The sequence below is a fragment of the Schistocerca americana genome, chromosome 4 (assembly GCF_021461395.2).
Source record: "Schistocerca americana isolate TAMUIC-IGC-003095 chromosome 4, iqSchAmer2.1, whole genome shotgun sequence".
Taxonomy (NCBI): domain Eukaryota; kingdom Metazoa; phylum Arthropoda; class Insecta; order Orthoptera; family Acrididae; genus Schistocerca; species Schistocerca americana.
The window spans coordinates 239,558,182-239,573,124 of NC_060122.1; positions in this window are offsets into that span (position 1 = coordinate 239,558,182).

The following is a 14,943-nucleotide window of genomic DNA, read 5'->3' on the forward strand; positions in this document are numbered from 1 at the left end:
AGTAGATCAAAAATTCTGGTTTTTAGACAATACTTTGTTGTGTGCAGATAATAGGTATCAATTATCACGGGATCGAGTTATTTGTCTGCTCTCAGTTTAATATGAAGGCAGAAGCTATCAGGTAACCTCAGCTCTTATAATTTACAAACACGCTGAGTTCAGAAAGCAACTTCCAATTACCTGTTACTCTCAGGTTAATAAGTCAGTCAGATGTAATTAACTGATCGAAAGCGCCTGTATATAGACAATACATTCTCTGATAAGTTCTGGCATGCATACACACACACACACACACACACACACACACACACACACACACGCACATCCACATCCATCCATCCACATACATATTCTCTCACTCACTCACTCTCTCTCTCTCTCTTTCTCTTTCTTTCTTTCTTTCTTTCTCTCTCTCTCTCTCTCTCTCTCTCTCTCTCTCTCTCTCTCTCTCTCACACACACACACACACACACACACACACATATATATATATATATATATATATATATATATATAAAAACAGTAAATTCGATAGCACATGATACCACAGTGGCAGGCGGATATGATGTGTTCGGTTTTATCCTCCGCAGAACCGTCACACAAGGATGTTTCAACCCATTATAGACGACAGAGACGCTGCATAAACGTTCTGTGATTTAGCCTAGAATAAAAGATGAGATGAGGAGTTTTCTCTGATGCGTCCTAAAGGAGTAACATTATTGAGCAGCATGTTCTGCACTATGTCCGCATAGTATCCTTTACTAAACATCGTTGTGCAGCATGTTCTGCACTATGTCCGCATAGTATCCTTTACTGAGATGGTGTAATAGGTGACATTTGTTATTCCATGAGGCCGATTTTCCATCAGACTTTTTCAAGAAGGTTAGTTTACGGAACACAGTCATACGTTTTTGTCCTTCGGTGATTCGTTCTCTTAGCGAGAGCGTCATCCTTCCCATTTCCTTTGATACCATAGTGTCCCATCGTCTTTAACATCGTAACACTCTTGTCGTGGCGATGTAATTCTGCAGTCCGTTCTACTAGCTAGTGCTACTGACGGTACTATTCTGTATGAGTTGGGACTGTCCACTGTGGTATGAGTTTTCGTCGTTACAAGCTCTGTCAACGCCATCAGAAGTACGTGACCGCTGTCGTTCACTGTGATGAAGCACAACTCTGCGTTACCTCGATGTCACGTTGGTTATTGTGGCCCAGCGCGTACGGGTGTTGCAGGGGAAGACACAGACTTTGTACGTCAGGCAGATGTGAGCGAGAATTACAGGTGCTTGTTTATAAGCAACACATACTTCTGAGCAACATGTAGGTTTGTATATTCTTTAGGGAAACTTTACAGCAGGCCCCTGTATGGGCTGTAGGTTTCTATAAGATTGAAGGAATTATTTTTGCTTAATTATGAGCCTCAAACTGGTATACTTGCAATTCGTCTGACGCTATTGCAGGCAGAACAAATGCAGTTTTCATATTTCGACTTAAAAATTGTTTTGTTTTTTTAAGGGCTCTATTAATTTGAAAGCATGAGTGTTGTTTTTGCGTCTCCGTCGAAAATTATAAGCCTTAGACCAGTTTGTCTTCCATATGTCTACCACTACAGCAAACAAAATCATTTTTCTTATTCCAGTTTAATTTTATTTCACTTTATTTTATTACAGGTGCGTTAATATTGTAACCGCAGATTCCAGAAATACAATGCGCACGAGCCATCTTCTATTCTGATCAGGTACGTCTCGGTCAGATCGCTCCGCTGCCGTCTGCACTTGCCATGAGTCTTGTAACTGCATAAGTTGTCAGACACCACGGCGTACTTTCGTGTCGTTTGCAAACAGCTTCGACGCCGCCACCTCCCCAGCTTTTGCGCTCCCAGCGACTTGTTCAGGACGGCGGCGGCGGCGGCAGCGGCGGCTCCTCGTACTCGGACACTAAAGGGAATGAGAAAACGAGAGCATAGAGTTAAGAGTTTACTGCGAGTCGCTGCGAACTTGTAGGTCCTCAAGATACCACGGCTTACCTCCAAGTGGTTCGCAAATAGCTTCGACGCCGCCACCCCCTCAACTTTTGAGCTCCCAGGGACTTGTACATTGCGGCGGCGGCTTCGTCCAAATGCGTTCGTTCTTCTGCAGCTTGGTGTCTACTCCCAGCGACCTGTCTCTGGAAATCTGCTCAGACTGCCCAGCGTCTTTCCTTATATAGACGTATAACAATGCTAAGCGTGGTTTCCGTGGAAATGTGTTCTGACGTCATCTTTCCATCCATTGTCGATTAAAATTCCGCATTTATGTACAACCATTCGTAAAAGTTGAAGCTAGGAAATGCACACTGGCTCCTCCACTGATTCTATGTTGGATATCTAGGCTGCAAATTCGTGGTTTTAGTCCACAGACAGTTTTTTCGTAACTTGCAGACTCGATAGTGCACACAGTGTCTTTAACCTCCACATGATATCTAGAATCGTACCAACGTGTTCCTCGCTTTTAACGATTCGTACAAGCGCCGTAGACAATATTATGTGCGTTTAATGTTAATGATAGAGGGAGATTTCATGGTCGCTGCGGCCGAGCGGTTCTAGGCGCTTCAGTCCGGAACCGCGCTGCTGCTACGGTAGCACATTCGAATCCTGTCTCGGCAATGGATGTGTGTGATGTCCTTAGGTTAGTTAGGTTCAAGTAGTTCTAAGTCTGGGGGACTGATGATCTAAGATGTTAAGGGGGGTGGGGGGGGGGGGGGGGGGGGGTAGGACGTCGAATGGGCCAACTTGGAGCAGGAGAGGCACCACAGTACATTTTAATTTCCACTGTCTATACTTTGACAAATAAATTCATAAAACTTTGTCAGCATGACCAGGAAGGATTCAGAATTCACACTCGTAGCACTGGAAGTTTGAAAACATAACGAAGTAAATTTTTTTACATGTGAAATTTCATCATTTTTTTCCCTTACCAATGGCAGCATTTGTTGCTATAGGTACACTTTTCTTCATAAGTAAGAGAGGTGGTTCGATGAATTTTGCACAGCATACAAACCATACTTAAAGGTGCATGAAACTCTAGAATTTTCCAAATCTATTAAAAACTGTGGTAAAAATTGAGGTAATTAACTACAAAATTTATGTTTTTCCTAAACATGAAGTTTAAAATACAACAGATCATTCTTTTTTTCATAAATTAAATAAATTCTAGAGATTCATACACCTGTAAGTATGGTATGTATGCTGTGCAAAATTCATCGAATAATCTCTCTAACTTATGATGAAAAGTGTACATATAGCAACAAATGCAGCCATTACTAACTGAAAAAATGATGAAATTTCACACGTAAAAAAATTACTTTGTTATGTTTTCGAACTTCCACTGCAATGAATGTGAATCCTGAATCCTTCCTGGTAATGCTGACAAAGTTTTATGAATATATTTGTAAAAATATAGACAGTGGAAATTAAAATGTCCTGTGATGCCTCTCCTGCTCCAAGTTGGCCCGTTTGACGTCCTACCCACCTTAAGTCCCATAGTCCTTAGAGCCATTTGAACCATTTGGACATTGCCGAAAATCCCTCAAGCCTTTTCCCGCTTAATATTCACCTGTTCTCATTTTGTTGGCAAAGAGAGATTAAATTCTAACCTTCCTCTCTTAATTTTGACTATATGTTACGATACCAGGCCTCCGGTCCCAGAAGCCACCTTTATTCTGCCAACAGCCTTGCCAAAGTGAGCGGAGGAGATTAAATAACTTTAGGCCGCTATCTTGCCCTCAGGATGGGAAACTACTCGTAAAAGAGGGAAGAATTTACAATAACCAACGACATGATTATGCAGGAAGCAATGGAAAAAATGGCTCTGAGCACTATGGGACCACCGCGCGGGATTAGCCGAGCGGTCTGAGGCGTTGCAGTCATGGACTGTGCGGCTGGTCCCGGCGGAGGTTCGAGTCCTCCCTCGGGCATGGGAGGCAGGGCAATTTAAGTTAAGTAGTGTGTAAGCTTAGGGACTGATGACCTAAGCAGTTAAGTCCCATAAGATTTCATACACATTTGAACATTTTTGAACACTATGAGATTTAACATCTGAGGTCATCAGCCCCCTAGCACTTAGAACTACTTAAACCTAACTAACCTAAGGACATCACACACATTCATGCCCAAGGCAGGATTCGAACCTGCGACCGTAGTGGTCGCGCGGTTCCAGACTGAAGCGCCTAGAACTGCTCGGCCACACCGGCCTGCCTCACAAGTAACGGAGCCCATGGCATTAGAGACGTATAATTTGTATCTACAAGAAAACTGTCCTATTACAGATGGAAGGTCACACATTTAACTAGTCAGAAAACTGATGATCGCTCCCCAAAACAAAGTAAGTTGCATCACTGACATATTAGGCAACATAAGAGACTGTAAAGCGGAGGAGTCTTGTTCGATCCCGTTACAGTGAAACTGTTAACGCAGTCCGGAAGACAGCTGCGGAATTACGTGGAAGAGGTCCGTGGCCAGTTTTCCCTGCGGCTCTCAAGTCTAGAGATTCCTTAAGGAGAGACTGAGGCTGTGGTCGGTCGCTGTACCAGCGTCCTGTCGGACAATACAGTTACAGACTTCTCTTTATGAAAATGTCAATTCCTGCGTCCGTTTGTAGGCCTTCATCCCTATGCTCGCGTGTCACTGGAGGGGCAAGGAAGTGGTGCACGCACTTCCTAACAACTTTAACACTAATCCATACGAAATACCATGCCTGACGAAAAAAGTGAAAGACCCGGAAGACATAGCCTGATTCAACGTGACTTAGCACAAGTACACACCTTCGCCATGTACATGAATCATTAGAGTTGCAATTCTTTGTTACCGGTAAAACATTCACCAGAGTGCGTTAGTATTGTTCAACATAGCAGGCAACATGTGAGACTGCTTCCTTTTACCAGGCTTGTTAGGGTATGTAAGTGCTGTGAAGAGGGTGAGATGTAGAGTGATTACTATGAAGGACACGAAGATGTTTCGTACTTGTGTGAAGCAGTGTTATTAGCAAGAGTTTGCATGACATTGTGGGTCTCCATTTGGCCGGCTGGTCGTTTGTGGAATATTTCGATTTGTGGGGCATTTGGATGTGACAGTGGCTAGGTGGTATCACAGCGAAGAATAAAGTTTAAGGCAATGCTTCGCGTGCCGTTATTGATGGACTGTGTGTGCTTTTAGGTTGTAGATTTGATTTTTCTGTGTCTCAGGCTGATGTTACACCGCCTGGTAACCGTAACGGTTGGTTAACTGTTGTCTTTGCTAGATGTGGAGGTATAAGTGAGTACGGTGGCCTTGAGAGTTTTGCTCGTCGAGATGTAATTTATCATACTTTACATTTTAGTGAAGTTGTAGGTGGTAGTAGTTCTTATTTACTTCCTGTGCAAGTTTTGTTTATACGTACTCTTGGTCGCAGGAAGGTAGATGATAATGAGGCTGCATATTTTTGGTGTAAGGGAGATGGTTGCTGTGAAGATGGATCATTTGTTGGTGACTTAACTCCGTATTATCGTAAATAAAGTGTTGACCTTGAATATAAAGACTACACATTGATCTTGCCGAGAGCCGAGACGCTATTCTTCTTGGTGTTTCAGCTTTCTGGGGCACTCTGGGATGTTCTACGGGGTTGTCTGCGGCGCCCCTGTATCTCTGGATATGTCTGTGCGTGTGTCTCTCTGTGAGCCGTAACTCGTTACCGTAGGTACGCAGATTTAAAGAAGTGTTGCGTCCAGTAACGCAACTGCTTAAAGAAGTGCAACAGCTTAAAGAAGCTGTTAAGGTAGTTTGGGCTGACCGGTTCTGGTCAGCGGTCTCTAGTCCTTAACTAACGAGGTGACTTTTCTGTAACGTATACTACGAGGTAGGTTCTCTGGGACCCTTGTATTTTACTTGAGAATTACGGCACAAATCATTTGAAATATTTAATTTAACTTGTATAACCATTATAGTTATAATTATTTATGTTTTTTAAACACTCCTTGTTGATTTTTTGCACTGAATAATGCCAGTAATATTTTACTTTTTATTACAGACAATCACATACTTCCCTGCGTTTTTTTAAGTAGTATACATAAAGGAACTGTTAGAGAACCGAATTTCACATTCCGAAACATTTTAATATCACCGTATCAAGTATATGTTCACATAAACCTAAATTCCAGGATTTAAAACATGCACCTAAAATTGCAGACGATAGATACAAAAAGAAATTCCTTTTTATCACCACTCAGAATACATTTGATTTTAAGTAACACTTTAAGTATTTTTATTGGAGAAAAAGAGACGTTCCCATCACAATTGTCCTGAAGTTCTTCCTCTGAATCACCGTCCTATTCGTCTATTTCTTGCTGCGTATCACTAACATCTTCATCCATTCACTGATTAACAATTTCATCAAACTTAGGGTAGCTAAAAATGACGTGCTCCTGTTAACACATTTTGTGCTATACTGAAGAAAACAGGTACGTAATTCACGAGACACGGTCTAAGAGACCACAACACGTGCCAATAATGCGTTTCAACAGCCAACAGAGGAGGGGTAATGCAACCTACAACGAGACTTCATAGGGTTGGCGATGTACGGAAGGTAGGGGGAGTATAGGAGCATTCCGCTGGAAGTGACCTTCAAAGAACGAGTTCGAAAATTTTCGAACGATCAGAGAGACCACGCCTCGTGAGTTAAGGGCTAGAATTACTTAGGAAAGTGAAAGCAAGCATGATCTTCGTCAAGATTCTGGTCGACCATGTCTGACCACCACAAGATTCAAAATGGTTCAAATGGCTCTAAGCACTATGGGACTTAACATCTCAGACTTAGAACCACTTAAACCCAAATAACCTAAGGACATCATACACATCCAGGCAGGATTCGAACCTGCGACCGTAGCAGCACAGCGGGTCCGGACTGAAGCCACCACAAGGGAAGATCACCATACTGTGAACCAGGCACATCGTAACACATTCTCATCTGTGGCTCCATCCGGAGGTAATGGACTCCCTCCGACATTCTGTGCCATCCCACACCACTGATCGGAGAATAGGTAGCAGCCAGATTAGGGGATCACCGTCCCACACGTAGGCTACCGTTAGCACCAGAACACAAACAGATATGTTTGGAGTGGTGCTGTGGTCGGTGAGTATCGCGGACAAGTACTGCGGAGACCAGAGGGAGTGCTTTGGAGTCACAGCTTGGGAAGACAGGATATATGATTTCAGGTCGCGGCCGCCAGTGACCTAAGGAACTCTGACGGCACAACGGTACATCACGGACAGCCTTGTCTCCTCAGGCTATAGTATCATGGTGTCATTTTTCAGTAGGACAATGCTCGTTCACACAAGGCATGTATCTCTATGAACTGTCTGCGTGATGTTGAGGTGCTCCCAGGGCCACCAAGATTCACATATCTGTCCTCGATAGAACTTGCGTGTGACGAGCTTGGACGTCAGAAACGTCGCAGTACCAGTATCCAGTATATCAAGGACCAGCTATAACAGTTGTGGGCCACTTTGCCTCAGAAGAGGACACAACGGCTTTATGACACTATTTCCAACTTAATCAGTGCATGCATCCAGGCCAGAGGGGGTGCTATACCATACTGATAAGAGAGCTCGTACTGCCAAGTTGTTTGTAAATTTGCCTCGATTTTGTATTCACTAAAATGACATCTCTCACCCTCTCAACCCGTGAGGTTTCATTTCGATTCCTCCTCCCCTTCTGGATGGATTACTTTTCTGTCAGGCAGTGTGTGTTCTCAGTAAGTACACGTTATGCAATAATTCATCCTTTGTGCGAGTATCCTTTAGACTATGGAATTGTTCTCATTTGTGCATTATGCAGCAACAAGGTAAAGGTTTGCAAAATTGTAGTAAGGTCTTATGGGACCAAACTGCTATGGTTATCGGTCCCTAAGCTTACGAACTACTTAAACTAACTAATGCTAAGGACAACAGACACACGCATGCCCGAGGGTAGACTCGAACCTCCGACGGGGGAAGCCGCGCGAACTGTGACAAGGCGCCCAAGACCGCGCGGCTACCAGGTATTAATCTGATTTAGGGTCTCTTCAGCTGCCAACTAAAGTGGAAGTGCGAAATAATTTTACTTTTTTCAAAAATGTGAATAGCGTTCCTGACGTTTAGGTTGTCACACACAGACAAACTGTTCGTTTAATTCTTAAAACTGGCGTCAGCACCCAGAATTTGAATTCAAAATTGTTAAGGCTTTCGTGGCCACTTGCTGACAAACTGCCTATTGACTTCTGTCTCGGGTTCTTCAGTTGACGATCGTCTGATGATTTTACTGACGTTTCGCCAGCACGAGTCGCTGGCATTGTCAAAACTTCATCCTCCAGTGCTGGTGGTGAACTGGAGCCGAGCTCGCGGCCGCAGACTATATGTACCTGGCGCGCCGACGTCCGAGGGCTTCTTCGCAGTCATTTCCGGTGCGGCTCTCCTCTTGCTACCTACGACGGTCATTCGCTTCTACAAGGAAGAAGGAAGCCTTAAGATAAACGGATCCTGACTTCCCGTGCTGCAGCGAACTACCGTCGCAGGTAGCAAGAGGAGAACCGCACCGGAAATGACCGCAGAGAAGCCTCCAGACGTTGGCGCAAGAGGTACGTATAGTCTGCGGCCCCGAGCTCGGCTCCAGTTCAACACCAGCAATGGAGGGTGAATCTTTGACAATGCCGGCCACTCGTGCTGGCGAAACGCCAGTAAAATCATCAGACGAACGTTGGCCGAAAAATCCGAGACAAAAGCCAATAGGCAGTTTGTCGGAATTAGAATTACCAAATCTCGCGATAGCGTAGCGTAATGAGGGTACTTGTGAAACAAGTGAAATGGACAATAAAGGAAAGGTAGACCTTAATGTTGACGTACATCCTTTTGTAAGCAGCTTCCAAACTGTTATACGGGCCACTTGTAACGGATCAGTCAGTACGAATAGCTGCGTGACATTCTGTACGTCGGCTGTACGATCTAAAACATCCCTTCCACTATCCTTCGACGCTTCCGTTATCGTGATACCTGAAACACTTATCCTAAAAGGGGATAGCGCATCATTGATAAGTTAGCGAGGAGGAAGAAAAAACATTCCGAAACCGCCTTTGATCATTTATTGGCAAATTTCTTTCTGCTGTGTGAAGCAATTTATTTTCTGGACTGCGTAAAACTTATATTACCTAGTTTGAAAAATATTCGTAGCTGCTATGGTGATTTTTATCATCTGGATTTCCTCCATGATAGCAATAAATGGGGCATTAAAAATACTTTATGGCATTTATTAAATTTAAATTTAAGTAAGAAATTGTAATACATGAATGACAGTATTTCCAGCATAGTGAATATACTGATAATATACTGTATAAAATTCTATAATACATAATGTAAATTAAAAAGGTCTGCCTTGAGTGCAATGTCACACAGAAAAATGCATTATTACCGTATGTAATCATATTATGAAGTACATTTTAAAGATAACCAAATGACTTACTGTTTCTCAGAGCCTTAGAACCTAAACCACTGAATATTTTAATATTGTCTTTATAACTCTAAGTAAGAACTCAAAATCTCCCCGAAGTTCATATAGACATCAATACATAACTTGTTACAAAATATGATTGGCCACTTGTTCACAAAACTGTCTTAAGTTTATACAAAAAATAGTACAGAAGACGATTGGTTCTAGTTACTTTTCAATTGTTTTCTGTGATGGACCACGTCTTCAGGTGTTTATAAAACACTTGATACTGTGGATCAGCAATATACTTCAGTAGTTGATCAATATCTCTATCTTCTTCTTGTTTAGGAGAACTTTCTATAATATGCTTTTGTTTGAGGTACCCCAGTGTTCTTGTTGCGAAAGTATGTACTGGCTTTCACTAACGTAAAAGTATGGACTTCGTGTCCTCCCATATAGGTCGTAGCATCTATTTGCTCTTTCTTTTCTGGACAGTACTCAGACAACACATACTGCTGGAGAGCAAATGATGCTTTGTCCTCTATCCTAATGCCTCTATCCACTGTTTCAGATGAGATGACGACCTTTTTTTTGTAGTGGGACCCATCATATTTTACAATTCACTGTTTTATTGTTGTTGATGCATAAACATTGAATCGACCTAGGCAGCTGAAATCAGTGATAAGTGATATATACTTTTCTCAAATAAGCACCCGGTCGCACATTCGTAACTTTCTTTTCGCGGCACCTAAGTCGCGGTCTGATGGTGGACAAGAGTGCCCTCTAATGGAATATGATGGCAGATTTTGTCAAATTTGCCACTCTCTTATAGAACAATGTCAGTCTTAATCGTATGATTGCGATTTTGTCCTCCATATGCATCGCTAAACAAGTGGAGTTCTCATACGTTATAAAAGTGCCACAGTTTCAGAGACTTTACTAGTCTCATACGGATATGATTTTATGAGTACAGACTGAAGCGGCGAGCGAAAACTTGTACCAAAGTCGGGAATCGATCTCGGGTCTCCTGCTTACTTTTTTGTGTTTGGTCATTGCAGACGTCGCATGACATCCGTCCAAGTTCGTTGTTGACCCTGTCACACAGTTTTTTATTACATAGGCCAACCAGCTCTCTGACGGAACACACTGAGCTACCGTGCCAGCTTCATACTAGGCGGGTGCTTTAGCCTCTAAGCCACCTTGCCACAGCGGTTCACACAACTGCACGGGTTACCCTGACACGCCTCCTTCCTCGATCCCTTACACACGAACAGAATTACCGAATGTTTTGGAACAGCACCTTCAGCATCGAACGTAAATTAGGGACCCAGCCTGAAATCCACGTGCAGGTACTTATAAAAATGAAATGACATAATTTAGAAGACTTTACTGGTCTCATACAGATATCATTATATGTATACAGGGTGTTACAAAAAGGTACGGCCAAATTTTCAGGAAACATTCTTCACACACAATTAAAGAAAAGATGTTATGTGGACATGTGTCCTATGCTCAATGGAGCACGTTATCATGATTTCATACGGGATACTCTACCCGTGCTACTAGAACATGTGCCTTTACAAGTACGACACAACATGTGGTTCATGCGCGATGGAGCTCCTGCATTTCAGTCGAAGTGTTCGTACGCTTCTCAACAACAGATTCGGTGACCGATGGATTGGTAGAGGCGGACCAATTCCATGGCCTCCACGCTCTCCTGACCTCAACCCTCTTGACTTTCATTTATGGGGGCATTTGAAAGCTCTTGTCTACGCAACCCCGGTACCAAATGTAGAGACTCTTCGTGCTCGTATTGTGGACGGCTGTGATACAATACACCATTCTCCAGGGCTGCATCAGCGCATCAGGGATTCCATGCGACGGAGGGTGGATGCATGTATCCTCGCTAACGGAGGGACATTTTGATCATTTCCTGTAACAAAGTGTTTGAAGTCACGCTGGTACGTTCTGTTGCTGTGTGTTTCCATTCCATGACTAATGTGATTTGAAGAGAAGTAATAAAATGAGCTCTAACATGGAAAGTAAGCGTTTCCAGACACATGTCCACATAACATATTTTCTTTCTTTGTGTGTGAGGAATGTTTCCTGAAAGTTTGGCCGTGCCTTTTTGTAAACCCTGTATAGACAGAAGTGACGTGTGAAAATTCTGTTCGTTTGTAAGGGTGGACTTAAAGCAGTCTGGGACGGCAGTGAGAATTTGGATCGAGAAGGGAGGAGTGCCAGAGTAAACTGTGCAATTGTGTGAACCGCTGTGCCAAGGTAGCTTAGTGGCTAACGCACCCGCCTAGTAAGTAGGAGACCTGGGTTCGATTTCCACCTTGGTACAAATTTTCACGCGCCGTTCAGTCTATATACATACAATTCTCTTATGTTTTTGGGGACTAAGTTCTCAATGCGGGGGTACAGAAAGGTGCACACTTCATCAGGGCCGTTCTTACCTTGGCCCTCATGATAAAAATAATACATACCTGTTTTCATGTTGTTGTGTATTTCAAAATTGAAAACGTATAGCGCACTAAACAGTAATCAGGATTATTCGTTTCTTTCGTTTTCTTGTTTTTTCAGCAATATTTAAAATGCTCACCTTAATATTATCTGTGAAATACTTAAAGTCTACAACAAAAATCACCGATTAGTTCAGTATGATTCCAGGCAGCCACACGTTTAGTTCTAAAACATTGCAACTCATGGAGTTGTCCCCTATTAGAAACAACTGCAGAATTAAACCCGCTCTCTACAAGATACAGGGCACTCGTATTCGTTTGTAGATTAGTACAAAGCCAGTGCAGAAGTCCTCACAGTTTCTGATTCTGCTCTCCAGCTTGTTCCTATAGTTTTGCACACAGTATTATTTCTGTCAGTTACAAACCTGGGATTCAGACACTGCTGTCTAAAGAACAAAGTGTCTTCCAATGTAACACCTAGATGTTTTGGAGTTGCACAGTATTCTAGTCTTTTGCCTTCTGTATTGGTACGTAGGAAAAGTCAAGGATAACTGCTGTAAGCGCCCGCAAAAGATGTATTTTGCTAAGCCAGAAGGTGAGAACAAATGATAAAGACCTCATTCAGTTTTTTGTCACCTTATGTCTTGAGTTCTCGTGGAAAGAGGACGTACTTATATATGAGATGCGTGTAGTAGCTTTCACGGTATCTGAATAATAATTTTTCTCAGTGCAAAAATATGTGGCCTTTGTATTTTCTACCGCGCACCACGAAAAGGTCATGTCACCCCCTTCTGCCTGCTGAAATCGTGAAGAAGTCCGATAAATGAAAATTACATAACCGACACGGTCACGAAGAATAGGTTTTGCGGCGTTGGAAGAAGAAGCACCTAACGTGAAGTGTGTAGATCTTTACTACAAGAAAGTAAGTTCACGTTAAAACGGACGCAAAGGAAACAAAGTATAAAAATCCAAAATTTGGGCATTAATTGTAAATAATTGATTTCTATTAATCTCTTTATTTATGTACCCTTCCTTATTATTGCTACTTATATGTATACATACATATATAAATTTGCTATATATTTATATGTATATGTATATGTACATAAATTTGCACACTCCCAAGGAAGGTTTAAACTGATTTCTGTGTACTCATTCCTCAGTGGGTTCGATTTGAGTTGGTTCCTGTCATGGCACACAAAGTGTGTGTCTAGATCTGTCAACAGTTCTCCTCTACTGTCCCAGATTGCTTACATCGTGCAATGACGACATAGTCATCACTGTAGATGATACTTAGGGTCCCTGTAAGATGAGGCTGATAATTTGCGTCGATGCTAAACAAACATACTAATAACACACTTCCTTGAAATATGCCGTTCGCCTGATTTCTCTTTTACTTCTCTAGCCCTGGAATTCCAAAAAAAATATTCGGTTCTGAAGGAGAGAGCTGATAGTACATTCTAAGAAAGTCTTTTCATATATAAACTGTTTTCGAACAGAATAAGGCGGTTAGCAGTATCGTAAGCTGCTATAAGGTGTATGATTACGACTCCTGTAATACGGTTCCATTCCTTACTATCATCGATTGCCTGGGTCACACTGAGAATTTGAGTTGTGTTGTTCTGTCCTGCCCTGCAGCCCGCTTTTTCAGAGATAAGGAACAGGTCAGTCTCTACCACGAATCTTTGCTGGATTAGAGCCTCCATCAACTTGTAAATGTGGCGAAATAAGGACATCAGCCGATACTTTTTTAGACTTCAAGCTTTGCCGGTTTCTAATGCGTCTTTAACCTTAGCTGTACTTCATATTTTTTTGGATTCTTACGGGATTTGACGCAGTTATTCAGCAACCGATGTAAGCAGGTTTTTGTGATAGGATTAATCTTCAGAGATGGAGTCGTATTCTATCAATGAATGTCGGACCGAGCACATCTCAGACCACTTACTGCAGTGATACCTACACCCAGTCTTTCCTGACAAGGAAAATGTAAAAGCTGCTATGAATGTACCTGAGGTTCCTTAGATCTAGACTACAGTCATCCAATATTTGCAATGTCTATGCACACATCAAAAAGAGTTTTGCATCACTCCGGTTCCCAGAACTCCTGAAGATAAACTTTGGCTGTGGATATTGTATCACAGACACAGTCCCTTTCACTCATCAGAGATGTCACTAAACCCGCCCAAAGATGTAAACAACCAAGCATGAGCAGCGCCTTTTACATGGAGGGGGTCCGACAGCCGATCAGTTCCAGTCATTCCACCAGGAAGGAGGTATACGGCTCGTGTTGTCTGTAGTTCAAACATGCCTAGACGGTCAATACAACGGTTCGATTGCGTCCGCAGTTTTACTTTGTGCCAGGATGTGCACTCAACCAGGGAAGTGTCCACGCGTATCGGAGTGAACCAAAGCGATGTTGTTCGGACACGGAGGAGATACAGAGAGAGAGGGGCTGTCGATGACATTCCTCGCTCAGGCCGCCCAAGGGCTATTACTGCAGTGGATGACCGCTACCTACGGATTATGGCTCGGAGGAATCCTGACAGCAGTGCCACCATGTTGAATAGTGCTTTTCGTGCAGCCACAGAACGTCGTGTTATGACTCAAACTGTTCTCAATAGGCTGCATGATGCCCAACTTCACTCCCGACATTCATGGCGAGGTCCATCTTTGCCAACACGACACCATGCAGCGCGGTACAGATAGGCCCAACAACATGCCCAATGCACCGCTCAGGATTGGCATCACGTTCTCTTCAACGATGAGTGTCGCATATGCCTTCAACCAGAAAATCGTCGGAGACGTGTTTGGAGGCAACCCGGTCAGGCTGAACGCCTTAGACACAATGTCCAGCGAGTGCAGCAAGGTGGAGGTTCCCTGCTGTTTTGGGGTGACATTATGTGGGCCCGAAGTACGCCGCTGGTGCTCATGGAAGGTGCCGTAACGGCTGTACGATACGTGAATACCATCGTTCAACCGACATTGCAAACATATTTGCAGCATATTGG